Source organism: Pseudophryne corroboree, chromosome 4 (assembly GCF_028390025.1).
Source record: "Pseudophryne corroboree isolate aPseCor3 chromosome 4, aPseCor3.hap2, whole genome shotgun sequence".
Taxonomy (NCBI): domain Eukaryota; kingdom Metazoa; phylum Chordata; class Amphibia; order Anura; family Myobatrachidae; genus Pseudophryne; species Pseudophryne corroboree.
In genome coordinates, this window is record NC_086447.1 from 26,633,870 (window position 1) to 26,648,944 (window position 15,075).

At 31.9% G+C, this 15,075-nt stretch overlaps 21 non-coding genes across 21 annotated transcripts; all 21 read right to left on the reverse strand.

Annotated features, from left to right (window-relative positions):
* Positions 1-535: 535 nt before the first annotated feature.
* TRNAV-AAC (transfer RNA valine (anticodon AAC)) lies at positions 536-608 on the reverse strand. The gene has a single exon. It is a non-coding gene; the product is annotated as a tRNA-Val (tRNA).
* A 427-nt stretch (positions 609-1,035) lies between these two features.
* On the reverse strand, positions 1,036-1,108 carry TRNAV-CAC (transfer RNA valine (anticodon CAC)). Its single transcript has one exon. It is a non-coding gene; the product is annotated as a tRNA-Val (tRNA).
* An 868-nt stretch (positions 1,109-1,976) lies between these two features.
* On the reverse strand, positions 1,977-2,049 carry TRNAV-AAC (transfer RNA valine (anticodon AAC)). The gene has a single exon. It is a non-coding gene; the product is annotated as a tRNA-Val (tRNA).
* Positions 2,050-2,477: 428 nt separating this feature from the next.
* Positions 2,478-2,550, reverse strand: TRNAV-CAC (transfer RNA valine (anticodon CAC)). The gene has a single exon. It is a non-coding gene; the product is annotated as a tRNA-Val (tRNA).
* An 869-nt stretch (positions 2,551-3,419) lies between these two features.
* TRNAV-AAC (transfer RNA valine (anticodon AAC)) lies at positions 3,420-3,492 on the reverse strand. The gene has a single exon. It is a non-coding gene; the product is annotated as a tRNA-Val (tRNA).
* A 427-nt stretch (positions 3,493-3,919) lies between these two features.
* On the reverse strand, positions 3,920-3,992 carry TRNAV-CAC (transfer RNA valine (anticodon CAC)). Its single transcript has one exon. It is a non-coding gene; the product is annotated as a tRNA-Val (tRNA).
* Positions 3,993-4,860: 868 nt separating this feature from the next.
* TRNAV-AAC (transfer RNA valine (anticodon AAC)) lies at positions 4,861-4,933 on the reverse strand. The gene has a single exon. It is a non-coding gene; the product is annotated as a tRNA-Val (tRNA).
* A 428-nt stretch (positions 4,934-5,361) lies between these two features.
* On the reverse strand, positions 5,362-5,434 carry TRNAV-CAC (transfer RNA valine (anticodon CAC)). The gene has a single exon. It is a non-coding gene; the product is annotated as a tRNA-Val (tRNA).
* An 868-nt stretch (positions 5,435-6,302) lies between these two features.
* On the reverse strand, positions 6,303-6,375 carry TRNAV-AAC (transfer RNA valine (anticodon AAC)). Its single transcript has one exon. It is a non-coding gene; the product is annotated as a tRNA-Val (tRNA).
* A 427-nt stretch (positions 6,376-6,802) lies between these two features.
* On the reverse strand, positions 6,803-6,875 carry TRNAV-CAC (transfer RNA valine (anticodon CAC)). Its single transcript has one exon. It is a non-coding gene; the product is annotated as a tRNA-Val (tRNA).
* Positions 6,876-7,743: 868 nt separating this feature from the next.
* TRNAV-AAC (transfer RNA valine (anticodon AAC)) lies at positions 7,744-7,816 on the reverse strand. Its single transcript has one exon. It is a non-coding gene; the product is annotated as a tRNA-Val (tRNA).
* A 647-nt stretch (positions 7,817-8,463) lies between these two features.
* On the reverse strand, positions 8,464-8,536 carry TRNAV-AAC (transfer RNA valine (anticodon AAC)). Its single transcript has one exon. It is a non-coding gene; the product is annotated as a tRNA-Val (tRNA).
* Positions 8,537-8,964: 428 nt separating this feature from the next.
* On the reverse strand, positions 8,965-9,037 carry TRNAV-CAC (transfer RNA valine (anticodon CAC)). Its single transcript has one exon. It is a non-coding gene; the product is annotated as a tRNA-Val (tRNA).
* Positions 9,038-9,905: 868 nt separating this feature from the next.
* TRNAV-AAC (transfer RNA valine (anticodon AAC)) lies at positions 9,906-9,978 on the reverse strand. The gene has a single exon. It is a non-coding gene; the product is annotated as a tRNA-Val (tRNA).
* A 429-nt stretch (positions 9,979-10,407) lies between these two features.
* Positions 10,408-10,480, reverse strand: TRNAV-CAC (transfer RNA valine (anticodon CAC)). The gene has a single exon. It is a non-coding gene; the product is annotated as a tRNA-Val (tRNA).
* An 869-nt stretch (positions 10,481-11,349) lies between these two features.
* On the reverse strand, positions 11,350-11,422 carry TRNAV-AAC (transfer RNA valine (anticodon AAC)). Its single transcript has one exon. It is a non-coding gene; the product is annotated as a tRNA-Val (tRNA).
* Positions 11,423-11,850: 428 nt separating this feature from the next.
* TRNAV-CAC (transfer RNA valine (anticodon CAC)) lies at positions 11,851-11,923 on the reverse strand. The gene has a single exon. It is a non-coding gene; the product is annotated as a tRNA-Val (tRNA).
* An 868-nt stretch (positions 11,924-12,791) lies between these two features.
* TRNAV-AAC (transfer RNA valine (anticodon AAC)) lies at positions 12,792-12,864 on the reverse strand. Its single transcript has one exon. It is a non-coding gene; the product is annotated as a tRNA-Val (tRNA).
* A 428-nt stretch (positions 12,865-13,292) lies between these two features.
* On the reverse strand, positions 13,293-13,365 carry TRNAV-CAC (transfer RNA valine (anticodon CAC)). The gene has a single exon. It is a non-coding gene; the product is annotated as a tRNA-Val (tRNA).
* Positions 13,366-14,234: 869 nt separating this feature from the next.
* Positions 14,235-14,307, reverse strand: TRNAV-AAC (transfer RNA valine (anticodon AAC)). The gene has a single exon. It is a non-coding gene; the product is annotated as a tRNA-Val (tRNA).
* A 428-nt stretch (positions 14,308-14,735) lies between these two features.
* TRNAV-CAC (transfer RNA valine (anticodon CAC)) lies at positions 14,736-14,808 on the reverse strand. Its single transcript has one exon. It is a non-coding gene; the product is annotated as a tRNA-Val (tRNA).
* Between the last annotated feature and the right edge of the window lie 267 nt (positions 14,809-15,075).

The window sequence follows — 15,075 nt, forward strand, 5'->3', positions numbered from 1 at the left end:
TTTTGTCCACTTTGCATTTCAAGAGGACACATTCACTTATTAATAGTTCTGATCATTGTATTTAATAAAAAAAACTATTTTTAATGTATTTCTGACCAATTTTGAAGGGGAACCTTATGCATATTGGCTAAATGTGAATAATACTACACTACAGGTACTTCATGAATGCAACACCATCCAATATGCATGGTAGAAGGGAAATTGACTTTTGATATTCTGCAATATGATTTTTTGCTTGCTTTTTCATTGAGCAATGCAACAGTATATATTTATCAAAATATAAATTATTGAATTCAAAGCGTTTAGGTAACAAAATATGTTTTTGCCAATTTCGAACTGGGGACCTTTCACGTGTGAGGCAAACATGAAATCACTACACTACAGATACTACATGAAAAATTTGCGACCATCATCCAATAAAAAATGATCTTTGACATTCAGTATGGCATGCTAAAATAAACTTTTTATCTGATTGTATTTTTATTGAGCATTTTACCCAAAAATTCATTGTTTTAAAATTCTAAAGCTAAAAGATTGTTTCTGCCCAGTTTCGAACTGGGGACCTTTTGCGTGTTAAGCGAACATGATAACCACTACACTACAGAAACTGACTCTCGTGGATCCCACCACTATCTAGTCTGGAAGTACAAATGACAGATGCTTTTCTTAGAAATATAATTTTTTCTAAACTTTTTTCCTATGTTCTAATAATTTTGACGCTATTTTTCCACTTTGCATTTCAAGAGGACACATTCACTTATTATCAATTCTGATCATTGTATTTACTAAAAAATATTTTTTAATGTATTTCTGACCAATTTTGAAGGGGGACCTTATGCATATTGGGTAAATGTGAATAACTCTACACTACAGGTACTTCATGAATGCAACACCATCCAATATGCATGGTAGAAGGGAAATTGACTTTTGATATTCTGCAATATGATTTTTGCTTGCTTTTTCATTGAGCAATGCAACAGTAGATAGTTATCAAAATATAAATTATTGAATTTAAAGTGTTTAGGTAACAAAATATGTTTCTGCCCAGTTTTGAACTGGGGATCTTTCGCGTGTGAGGCAAACGTGATAACCACTACACTACAGAAACTACATGGAAACAGCATCTCCCGCCATCCAATAAAAAATGATCTTTGACATACATTATGGCATTCTGAAATAAACTTTTTATATGATTGCATTTTTATTTGGCATTTCAACCAAAAATCCCTTGTTTTAAAATTCTAAAGATAACAGCACATTTCTGCCCAGTTTCGAACTGGGGACCTTTTGTGTTTTAGGCGAATGTGATAACCACTACAATACAGAAACTGACTTTTGAAGATCTCATCACTATGGAGTCGGGAAGTACCATTGGCAAACCGTTTTCATAGAATTTTTTTTTCTAAACTTATTTTTCTATTTTCTAATAATTTCTATGCTATTTTGTCCACTTTGCATTTCAAGAGGACACATTCACTTATTAATAGTTCTGATCATTGTATTTAATAAAAAAACCTATTTTTAATGTATTTCTGACCAATTTTGAAGGGGAACCTTATGCATATTGGCTAAATGTGAATAATACTACACTACAGGTACTTCATGAATGCAACACCATCCAATATGCATGGTAGAAGGGAAATTGACTTTTGATATTCTGCAATATGATTTTTTGCTTGCTTTTTCATTGAGCAATGCAACAGTATATATTTATCAAAATATAAATTATTGAATTCAAAGCGTTTATGTAACAAAATATGTTTTTGCCAATTTCGAACTGGGGACCTTTCACGTGTGAGGCAAACATGAAATCACTACACTACAGATACTACATGAATAATTTGCGATCATCATCCAATAAAAAATGATCTTTGACATTCAGTATGGCATGCTAAAATTAACTTTTTATCTGATTGTATTTTTATTGAGCATTTTACCCAAAAATTCATTGTTTTAAAATTCTAAAGTTAAGAGATTGTTTCTGCCCAGTTTCGAACTGGGGACCTTTCGCGTGTTAGGCAAACGTGATTACAACTACACTACAGAAACTGACTCTCGTGGATCTCGTCACTATCTAGTCTGGAAGTACAAATGACACATGCTTTTCTTATAAATATAATTTTTTCTAAACTTTTTTCCTATTTTCTAATAATTTTGACGCTATTTTTCCACTTTGCATTTCAAGAGGACACATTCACTTATTATCAATTCTGATCATTGTATTTACTAAAAAAATATTTTTTAATGTATTTCTGACCAATTTTGAAGGGGGACCTTATGCATATTGGGTAAATGTGAATAACTCTACACTACAAGTACTTCATGAATGCAACACCATCCAATATGCATGGTAGAAGGGAAATTGACTTTTGATATTCTGCAATATGATTTTTGCTTGCTTTTTCATTGAGCAATGCAACAGTAGATAGTTATCAAAATATAAATTATTGAATTTAAAGTGTTTAGGTAACAAAATATGTTTCTGCCCAGTTTTGAACTGGGGATCTTTGGCGTGTGAGGCAAACGTGATAACCACTACACTACAGAAACTACATGGAAACAGCATCTCCCGCCATCCAATAAAAAATGATCTTTGACATACATTATGGCATTCTGAAATAAACTTTTTATATGATTGCATTTTTATTTGGCATTTCATCCAAAAATCCCTTGTTTTAAAATTCTAAAGATAACAGCACATTTCTGCCCAGTTTCGAACTGGGGACCTTTTGTGTTTTAGGCGAATGTGATAACCACTACAATACAGAAACTGACTTTTGAAGATCTCATCACTATGGAGTCGGGAAGTACCATTGGCAAACCGTTTTCTTAGAATTTTTTTTTCCTAAATTTATTTTTCTATTTTCTAATAATTTCTATGCTATTTTTTCCACTTTGCATTTCAAGAGGACACATTCACTTATTAATAGTTCTGATCATTGTATTTAATAAAAAAATCTATTTTTAATGTATTTCTGACCAATTTTGAAGGGGAACCTTATGCATATTGGCTAAATGTGAATAATACTACACTACAGGTACTTCATGAATGCAACACCATCCAATATGCATGGTAGAAGGGAAATTGACTTTTGATATTCTGCAATATGATTTTTTGCTTGCTTTTTCATTGAGCAATGCAACAGTATATATTTATCAAAATATAAATTATTGAATTCAAAGTGTTTAGGTAACAAAATATGTTTCTGCCAATTTCGAACTGGGGACCTTTCACGTGTGAGGCAAACATGAAATCACTACACTACAGATACTACATGAAAAATTTGCGACCATCATCCAATAAAAAATGATCTTTGAAATTCAGTATGGCATGCTAAAATAAACTTTTTATCTGATTGTATTTTTATTGAGCATTTTACCCAAAAATTCATTGTTTTAAAATTCTAAAGCTAAAAGATTGTTTCTGCCCAGTTTCGAACTGGGGACCTTTCGCGTGTTAAGCGAACATGATAACCACTACACTACAGAAACTGACTCTCGTGGATCCCATCACTATCTAGTCTGGAAGTACAAATGACACATGCTTTTCTTAGAAATATAATTTTTTCTAAACTTTTTTCCTATTTTCTAATAATTTTGACGCTATTTTTCCACTTTTCATTTCAAGAGGACACATTCACTTATTATCAATTCTGATCATTGTATTTACTAAAAAAATATTTTTAATGTATTTCTGACCAATTTTGAAGGGGGACCTTATGCATATTGGGTAAATGTGAATAACTCTACACTACAGGTACTTCATGAATGCAACACCATCCAATATGCATGGTAGAAGGGAAATTGACTTTTGATATTCTGCAATATGATTTTTGCTTGCTTTTTCATTGAGCAATGCAACAGTAGATAGTTATCAAAATATAAATTATTGAATTCAAAGCGTTTAGGTAACAAAATGTGTTTATGCCCAGTTTTGAACTGGGGATCTTTCGCGTGTGAGGCGAACGTGATAACCACTACACTACAGAAACTACATGGAAACAGCATCTCCCGCCATCCAATAAAAAATTATCTTTGACATACATTATGGCATTCTGAAATAAACTTTTTATATGATTGCATTTTTATTTGGCATTTCAACCAAAAATCCCTTGTTTTAAAATTCTAAAGATAACAGCACATTTCTGCCCAGTTTCGAACTGGGGACCTTTTGTGTTTTAGGCGAATGTGATAACCACTACAATACAGAAACTGACTTTTGAAGATCTCATCACTATGGAGTCGGGAAGTACCATTGGCAAACCGTTTTCATAGAATTTTTTTTTCTAAACTTATTTTTCTATTTTCTAATAATTTCTATGCTATTTTGTCCACTTTGCATTTCAAGAGGACACATTCACTTATTAATAGTTCTGATCATTGTATTTAATAAAAAAAACTATTTTTAATGTATTTCTGACCAATTTTGAAGGGGAACCTTATGCATATTGGCTAAATGTGAATAATACTACACTACAGGTACTTCATGAATGCAACACCATCCAATATGCATGGTAGAAGGGAAATTGACTTTTGATATTCTGCAATATGATTTTTTGCTTGCTTTTTCATTGAGCAATGCAACAGTATATATTTATCAAAATATAAATTATTGAATTCAAAGCGTTTATGTAACAAAATATGTTTTTGCCAATTTCGAACTGGGGACCTTTCACGTGTGAGGCAAACATGAAATCACTACACTACAGATACTACATGAATAATTTGCGATCATCATCCAATAAAAAATGATCTTTGACATTCAGTATGGCATGCTAAAATTAACTTTTTATCTGATTGTATTTTAATTGAGCATTTTACCCAAAAATTCATTGTTTTAAAATTCTAAAGCTAAGAGATTGTTTCTGCCCAGTTTCGAACTGGGGACCTTTCGCGTGTTAGGCAAACGTGATTACCACTACACTACAGAAACTGACTCTCGTGGATCTCGTCACTATCTAGTCTGGAAGTACAAATGACACATGCTTTTCTTATAAATATAATTTTTTCTAAACTTTTTTCCTATTTTCTAATAATTTTGACGCTATTTTTCCACTTTGCATTTCAAGAGGACACATTCACTTATTATCAATTCTGATCATTGTATTTACTAAAAAAATATTTTTTAATGTATTTCTGACCAATTTTGAAGGGGGACCTTATGCATATTGGGTAAATGTGAATAACTCTACACTACAGGTACTTCATGAATGCAACACCATCCAATATGCATGGTAGAAGGGAAATTGACTTTTGATATTCTGCAATATGATTTTTGCTTGCTTTTTCATTGAGCAATGCAACAGTAGATAGTTATCAAAATATAAATTATTGAATTTAAAGTGTTTAGGTAACAAAATATGTTTCTGCCCAGTTTTGAACTGGGGATCTTTCGCGTGTGAGGCAAACGTGATAACCACTACACTACAGAAACTACATGGAAACAGCATCTCCCGCCATCCAATAAAAAATGATCTTTGACATACATTATGGCATTCTGAAATAAACTTTTTATATGATTGCATTTTTATTTGGCATTTCAACCAAAAATCCCTTGTTTTAAAATTCTAAAGATAACAGCACATTTCTGCCCAGTTTCGAACTGGGGACCTTTTGTGTTTTAGGTGAATGTGATAACCACTACAATACAGAAACTGACTTTTGAAGATCTCATCACTATGGAGTCGGGAAGTACCATTGGCAAACCGTTTTCATAGAATTTTTTTTTCTAAACTTATTTTTCTATTTTCTAATAATTTCTATGCTATTTTTTCCACTTTGCATTTCAAGAGGACACATTCACTTATTAATAGTTCTGATCATTGTATTTAATAAAAAAATCTATTTTTAATGTATTTCTGACCAATTTTGAAGGGGAACCTTATGCATATTGGCTAAATGTGAATACTACTACACTACAGGTACTTCATGAATGCAACACCATCCAATATGCATGGTAGAAGGGAAATTGACTTTTGATATTCTGCAATATGATTTTTTGCTTGCTTTTTCATTGAGCAATGCAACAGTATATATTTATCAAAATATAAATTATTGAATTCAAAGCGTTTAGGTAACAAAATATGTTTTTGCCAATTTCGAACTGGGGACCTTTCACGTGTGAGGCAAACATGAAATCACTACACTACAGATACTACATGAAAAATTTGCGACCATCATCCAATAAAAAATGATCTTTGACATTCAGTATGGCATGCTAAAATAAACTTTTTATCTGATTGTATTTTTATTGAGCATTTTACCCAAAAATTCATTGTTTTAAAATTCTAAAGCTAAAAGATTGTTTCTGCCCAGTTTCGAACTGGGGACCTTTTGCGTGTTAAGCGAACATGATAACCACTACACTACAGAAACTGACTCTCGTGGATCCCACCACTATCTAGTCTGGAAGTACAAATGACACATGCTTTTCTTAGAAATATAATTTTTTCTAAACTTTTTTCCTATGTTCTAATAATTTTGACGCTATTTTTCCACTTTGCATTTCAAGAGGACACATTCACTTATTATCAATTCTGATCATTGTATTTACTAAAAAATATTTTTTAATGTATTTCTGACCAATTTTGAAGGGGGACCTTATGCATATTGGGTAAATGTGAATAACTCTACACTACAGGTACTTCATGAATGCAACACCATCCAATATGCATGGTAGAAGGGAAATTGACTTTTGATATTCTGCAATATGATTTTTGCTTGCTTTTTCATTGAGCAATGCAACAGTAGATAGTTATCAAAATATAAATTATTGAATTTAAAGTGTTTAGGTAACAAAATATGTTTCTGCCCAGTTTTGAACTGGGGATCTTTCGCGTGTGAGGCAAACGTGATAACCACTACACTACAGAAACTACATGGAAACAGCATCTCCCGCCATCCAATAAAAAATGATCTTTGACATACATTATGGCATTCTGAAATAAACTTTTTATATGATTGCATTTTTATTTGGCATTTCAACCAAAAATCCCTTGTTTTAAAATTCTAAAGATAACAGCACATTTCTGCCCAGTTTCGAACTGGGGACCTTTTGTGTTTTAGGCGAATGTGATAACCACTACAATTCAGAAACTGACTTTTGAAGATCTCATTACTATCGAGTCGGGAAGTACCATTGGCAAACCGTTTTCTTAGAATTTTTTTTTCTAAACTTATTTTTCTATTTTCTAATAATTTCTATGCTATTTTTTCCACTTTGCATTTCAAGAGGACACATTCACTTATTAATATTTCTGATCATTGTATTTAATAAAAAAATCTTTTTTTAATGTATTTCTGACCAATTTTGAAGGGGAACCTTATGCATATTGGCTAAATGTGAATAATACTACACTACAGGTACTTCATGAATGCAACACCATCCAATATGCATGGTAGAAGGGAAATTGACTTTTGATATTCTGCAATATGATTTTTTGCTTGCTTTTTCATTGAGCAATGCAACAGTATATATTTATCAAAATATAAATTATTGAATTCAAAGCGTTTATGTAACAAAATATGTTTTTGCCAATTTCGAACTGGGGACCTTTCACGTGTGAGGCAAACATGAAATCACTACACTACAGATACTACATGAATAATTTGCGATCATCATCCAATAAAAAATGATCTTTGACATTCAGTATGGCATGCTAAAATTAACTTTTTATCTGATTGTATTTTTATTGAACATTTTACCCAAAAATTCATTGTTTTAAAATTCTAAAGCTAAGAGATTGTTTCTGCCCAGTTTCGAACTGGGGACCTTTCGCGTGTTAGGCAAACGTGATTACCACTACGCTACAGAAACTGACTCTCGTGGATCTCGTCACTATCTAGTCTGGAAGTACAAATGACACATGCTTTTCTTATAAATATAATTTTTTCTAAACTTTTTTCCTATTTTCTAATAATTTTGACGCTATTTTTCCACTTTGCATTTCAAGAGGACACATTCACTTATTATCAATTCTGATCATTGTATTTACTAAAAAAATATTTTTAATGTATTTCTGACCAATTTTGAAGGGGGACCTTATGCATATTGGGTAAATGTGAATAACTCTACACTACAGGTACTTCATGAATGCAACACCATCCAATATGCATGGTAGAAGGGAAATTGACTTTTGATATTCTGCAATAAGATTTTTTTGCTTGCTTTTTCATTGAGCAATGCAACAGTATATATTTATCAAAATATAAATTATTGAATTCAAAGCGTTTATGTAACAAAATATGTTTTTGCCAATTTCGAACTGGGAACCTTTCATGTGTGAGGCAAACATGAAATCACTACACTACAGATACTACATGAAAAATTTGCGACCATCATCCAATAAAAAATGATCTTTGACATTCAGTATGGCATGCTAAAATAAACTTTTTATCTGATTGTATTTTTATAAAGCATTTTACCCAAAAATTCATTGTTTTAAAATTCTAAAGCTAAAAGATTGTTTCTGCCCAGTTTCGAACTGGGGACCTTTCGCGTGTTAGGCGAACGTGATAACCACTACACTACAGAAACTGACTCTCAAGAATCCCATCACTATCTAGTCTGGAAGTACAAATGACACATGCTTTTCTTAGAAATATAATTTTTTCTAAACTTTTTTCCTATTTTCTAATAATTTTGACGCTATTTTTCCACTTTGCATTTCAGGAGGACACATTCACTTATTATCAATTCTGATCATTGTATTTACTAAAAAAATATTTTTTTATTTATTTCTGACCAATTTTGAAGGGGGACCTTATGCATATTGGGTAAATGTGAATAACTCTACACTACAGGTACTTCATGAATGCAACACCATCCAATATGCATGGTAGAAGGGAAATTGACTTTTGATATTCTGCAATATGATTTTTGCTTGCTTTTTCATTGAGCAATGCAACAGTAGATAGTTATCAAAATATAAATTATTGAATTCAAAGTGTTTAGGTAACAAAATATGTTTCTGCCCAGTTTTGAACTGAGGACCTTTCGCGTGTGAGGCGAACGTGATAACCACTACACTACAGAAACCACATGGAAACAGCATCTCCCGCCATCCAATAATAAATGATCTTTGACATACATTATGGCATTCTGAAATAAACTTTTTATATGATTGCATTTTTATTTGGCATTTCAACCAAAAATCCCTTGTTTTAAAATTCTAAAGATAACAGCACATTTCTGCCCAGTTTCGAACTGGGGACCTTTTGTGTTTTAGGCGAATGTGATAACCACTACAATTCAGAAACTGACTTTTGAAGATCTCATTACTATCGAGTCGGGAAGTACCATTGGCAAACCGTTTTCTTAGAATTTTTTTTTCTAAACTTATTTTTCTATTTTCTAATAATTTCTATGCTATTTTTTCCACTTTGCATTTCAAGAGGACACATTCACTTATTAATAGTTCTGATCATTGTATTTAATAAAAAAATCTTTTTTTAATGTATTTCTGACCAATTTTGAAGGGGAACCTTATGCATATTGGCTAAATGTGAATAATACTACACTACAGGTACATCCTGAATGCAACACCATCCAATATGCATGGTAGAAGGGAAATTGACTTTTGATATTCTGCAATATGATTTTTTGCTTGCTTTTTCATTGAGCAATGCAACAGTATATATTTATCAAAATATAAATTATTGAATTCAAAGCGTTTATGTAACAAAATATGTTTTTGCCAATTTTGAACTGGGGACCTTTCACGTGTGAGGCAAACATGAAATCACTACACTACAGATACTACATGAAAAATTTGCGACCATCACCCAATAAAAAAATATCTTTGACATTCAGTATGGCATGCTAAAATAAACTTTTTATCTGATTGTATTTTTATTGAGCATTTTACCCAAAAATTCATTGTTTTAAAATTCTAAAGCTAAAAGATTGTTTCTGCCAAGTTTTGAACTGGGGACCTTTCGCGTGTTAGGCGAACGTGATAACCACTACACTACAGAAACTGACTCTCGAGGATCCCATCACTATCTAGTCTGGAAGTACAAATGACACATGCTTTTCTTAGAAATATAATTTTTTTCTAAACTTTTTTCCTATTTTCTAATAATTTTGACGCTATTTTTCCACTTTGCATTTCAAGAGGACACATTCACTTATTATCAATTCTGATCATTGTATTTACTAAAAAAATATTTTTTAATGTATTTCTGACCAATTTTGAAGGGGGACCTTATGCATATTGGGTAAATGTGAATAACTCTACACTACAGGTACTTCATGAATGCAACACCATCCAATATGCATGGTAGAAGGGAAATTGACTTTTGATATTCTGCAATATGATTTTTGCTTGCTTTTTCATTGAGCAATGCAACAGTAGATAGTTATCAAAATATAAATTATTGAGTTCAAAGTGTTTAGGTTACAAGATATGTTTCTGCCCAGTTTTGAACTGGGGATCTTTCGCGTGTGAGGCAAACGTGATAACCACTACACTACAGAAACTACATGGAAACAGCATCTCCCGCCATCCAATAAAAAATGATCTTTGACATACATTATGGCATTCTGAAATAAACTTTTTATATGATTGCATTTTTATTTGGCATTTCAACCAAAAATCCCTTGTTTTAAAATTCTAAAGATAACAGCACATTTCTGCCCAGTTTCGAACTGGGGACCTTTTGTGTTTTAGGCGAATGTGATAACCACTACAATACAGAAACTGACTTTTGAAGATCTCATTACTATCGAGTCGGGAAGTACCATTGGCAAACCGTTTTCTTAGAATTTTTTTTTCTAAACTTATTTTTCTATTTTCTAATAATTTCTATGCTATTTTTTCCACTTTGCATTTCAAGAGGACACATTCACTTATTAATATTTCTGATCATTGTATTTAATAAAAAAATCTTTTTTTAATGTATTTCTGACCAATTTTGAAGGGGAACCTTATGCATATTGGCTAAATGTGAATAATACTACACTACAGGTACTTCCTGAATGCAACACCATCCAATATGCATGGTAGAAGGGAAATTGACTTTTGATATTCTGCAATAAGATTTTTTTGCTTGCTTTTTCATTGAGCAATGCAACAGTATATATTTATCAAAATATAAATTATTGAATTCAAAGCGTTTATGTAACAAAATATGTTTTTGCCAATTTCGAACTGGGGACCTTTCATGTGTGAGGCAAACATGAAATCACTACACTACAGATACTACATGAAAAATTTGCGACCATCATCCAATAAAAAATGATCTTTGACATTCAGTATGGCATGCTAAAATAAACTTTTTATCTGATTGTATTTTTATAAAGCATTTTACCCAAAAATTCATTGTTTTAAAATTCTAAAGCTAAAAGATTGTTTCTGCCCAGTTTCGAACTGGGGACCTTTCGCGTGTTAGGCGAACGTGATAACCACTACACTACAGAAACTGACTCTCAAGAATCCCATCACTATCTAGTCTGGAAGTACAAATGACACATGCTTTTCTTAGAAATATAATTTTTTCTAAACTTTTTTCCTATTTTCTAATAATTTTGACGCTATTTTTCCACTTTGCATTTCAGGAGGACACATTCACTTATTATCAATTCTGATCATTGTATTTACTAAAAAAATATTTTTTAATTTATTTCTGACCAATTTTGAAGGGGGACCTTATGCATATTGGGTAAATGTGAATAACTCTACACTACAGGTACTTCATGAATGCAACACCATCCAATATGCATGGTAGAAGGGAAATTGACTTTTGATATTCTGCAATATGATTTTTGCTTGCTTTTTCATTGAGCAATGCAACAGTAGATAGTTATCAAAATATAAATTATTGAATTCAAAGTGTTTAGGTAACAAAATATGTTTCTGCCCAGTTTTGAACTGAGGACCTTTCGCGTGTGAGGCGAACGTGATAACCACTACACTACAGAAACCACATGGAAACAGCATCTCCCGCCATCCAATAATAAATGATCTTTGACATACATTATGGCATTCTGAAATAAACTTTTTATATGATTGCATTTTTATTTGGCATTTCAACCAAAAATCCCTTGTTTTAAAATTCTAAAGATAACAGCACATTTCTGCCCAGTTTCGAACTGGGGACCTTTTGTGTTTTAGGCGAATGTGATAACCACTACAATACAGAAACTGACTTTTGAAGATCTCATCACTATGGAGTCGGGAAGTACCATTGGCAAACCGTTTTCATAGAATTTTTTTTTCTAAACTTATTTTTCTATTTTCTAATAATTTCTATGCTATTTTTTCCACTTTGCATTTCAAGAGGACACATTCACTTATTAATAGTTCTGATCATTGTATTTAATAAAAAAATCTATTTTTAATGTATTTCTGACCAATTTTGAAGGGGAACCTTATGCATATTGGCTAAATGTGAATAATACTACACTACAGGTACTTCATGAATGCAACACCATCCAATATGCATGGTAGAAGGGAAATTGACTTTTGATATTCTGCAATATGATTTTTTGCTTGCTTTTTCATTGAGCAATGCAACAGTATATATTTATCAAAATATAAATTATTGAATTCAAAGCGTTTAGGTAACAAAATATGTTTTTGCCAATTTCGAACTGGGGACCTTTCACGTGTGAGGCAAACATGAAATCACTACACTACAGATACTACATGAAAAATTTGCGACCATCATCCAATAAAAAATGATCTTTGACATTCAGTATGGCATGCTAAAATAAACTTTTTATCTGATTGTATTTTTATTGAGCATTTTACCCAAAAATTCATTGTTTTATAATTCTAAAGCTAAAAGATTGTTTCTGCCCAGTTTCGAACTGGTGACCTTTCGCGTGTTAGGCGAACGTAATAACCACTACACTACAGAAACTGACTCTCGTGGATCCCACCACTATCTAGTCTGGAAGTACAAATGACACATGCTTTTCTTAGAAATATAATTTTTTCTAAACTTTTTTCCTATTTTCTAATATTTTTGACGCTATTTTTCCACTTTGCATTTCAAGAGGACACATTCACTTATTATCAATTCTGATCATTGTATTTACTAAAAAAATATTTTTTAATGTATTTCTGACCAATTTTGAAGGGGGACCTTATGCATATTGGGTAAATGTGAATAACTCTACACTACAGGTACTTCATGAATGCAACACCATCCAATATGCATGGTAGAAGGGAAATTGACTTTTGATATTCTGCAATATGATTTTTGCTTGCTTTTTCATTGAGCAATGCAACAGTAGATAGTTATCAAAATATAAATTATTGAATTCAAAGTGTTTAGGTAACAAAATATGTTTCTGCCCAGTTTTGAACTGGGGATCTTTCGCGTGTGAGGCAAACGTGATAACCACTACACTACAGAAACTACATGGAAACAGCATCTCCCGCCATCCAATAAAAAATGATCTTTGACATACATTATGGCATTCTGAAATAAACTTTTTATATGATTGCATTTTTATTTGGCATTTCAACCAAAAATCCCTTGTTTTAAAATTCTAAAGATAACAGCACATTTCTGCCCAGTTTCGAACTGGGGACCTTTTGTGTTTTAGGCGAATGTGATAACCACTACAATACAGAAACTGACTTTTGAAGATCTCATTACTATCGAGTCGGGAAGTACCATTGGCAAACCGTTTTCTTAGAATTTTTTTTTCTAAACTTATTTTTCTATTTTCTAATAATTTCTATGCTATTTTTTCCACTTTGCATTTCAAGAGGACACATTCACTTATTAATATTTCTGATCATTGTATTTAATAAAAAAATCTTTTTTTAATGTATTTCTGACCAATTTTGAAGGGGAACCTTATGCATATTGGCTAAATGTGAATAATACTACACTACAGGTACTTCCTGAATGCAACACCATCCAATATGCATGGTAGAAGGGAAATTGACTTTTGATATTCTGCAATAAGATTTTTTTGCTTGCTTTTTCATTGAGCAATGCAACAGTATATATTTATCAAAATATAAATTATTGAATTCAAAGCGTTTATGTAACAAAATATGTTTTTGCCAATTTCGAACTGGGGACCTTTCATGTGTGAGGCAAACATGAAATCACTACACTACAGATACTACATGAAAAATTTGCGACCATCATCCAATAAAAAATGATCTTTGACATTCAGTATGGCATGCTAAAATAAACTTTTTATCTGATTGTATTTTTATAAAGCATTTTACCCAAAAATTCATTGTTTTAAAATTCTAAAGCTAAAAGATTGTTTCTGCCCAGTTTCGAACTGGGGACCTTTCGCGTGTTAGACGAACGTGATAACCACTACACTACAGAAACTGACTCTCAAGAATCCCATCACTATCTAGTCTGGAAGTACAAATGACACATGCTTTTCTTAGAAATATAATTTTTTCTAAACTTTTTTCCTATTTTCTAATAATTTTGACGCTATTTTTCCACTTTGCATTTCAGGAGGACACATTCACTTATTATCAATTCTGATCATTGTATTTACTAAAAAAATATTTTTTTATTTATTTCTGACCAATTTTGAAGGGGGACCTTATGCATATTGGGTAAATGTGAATAACTCTACACTACAGGTACTTCATGAATGCAACACCATCCAATATGCATGGTAGAAGGGAAATTGACTTTTGATATTCTGCAATATGATTTTTGCTTGCTTTTTCATTGAGCAATGCAACAGTAGATAGTTATCAAAATATAAATTATTGAATTCAAAGTGTTTAGGTAACAAAATATGTTTCTGCCCAGTTTTGAACTGAGGACCTTTCGCGTGTGAGGCGAACGTGATAACCACTACACTACAGAAACCACATGGAAACAGCATCTCCCGCCATCCAATAATAAATGATCTTTGACATACATTATGGCATTCTGAAATAAACTTTTTATATGATTGCATTTTTATTTGGCATTTCAACCAAAAATCCCTTGTTTTAAAATTCTAAAGATAACAGCATATTTCTGCCCAGTATCGAACTGGGGACCTTTTGTGTTTTAGGCGAATGTGATAACCACTACAATACAGAAACTGACTTTTGAAGATCTCATCACTATGGAGTCGGGAAGTACCATTGG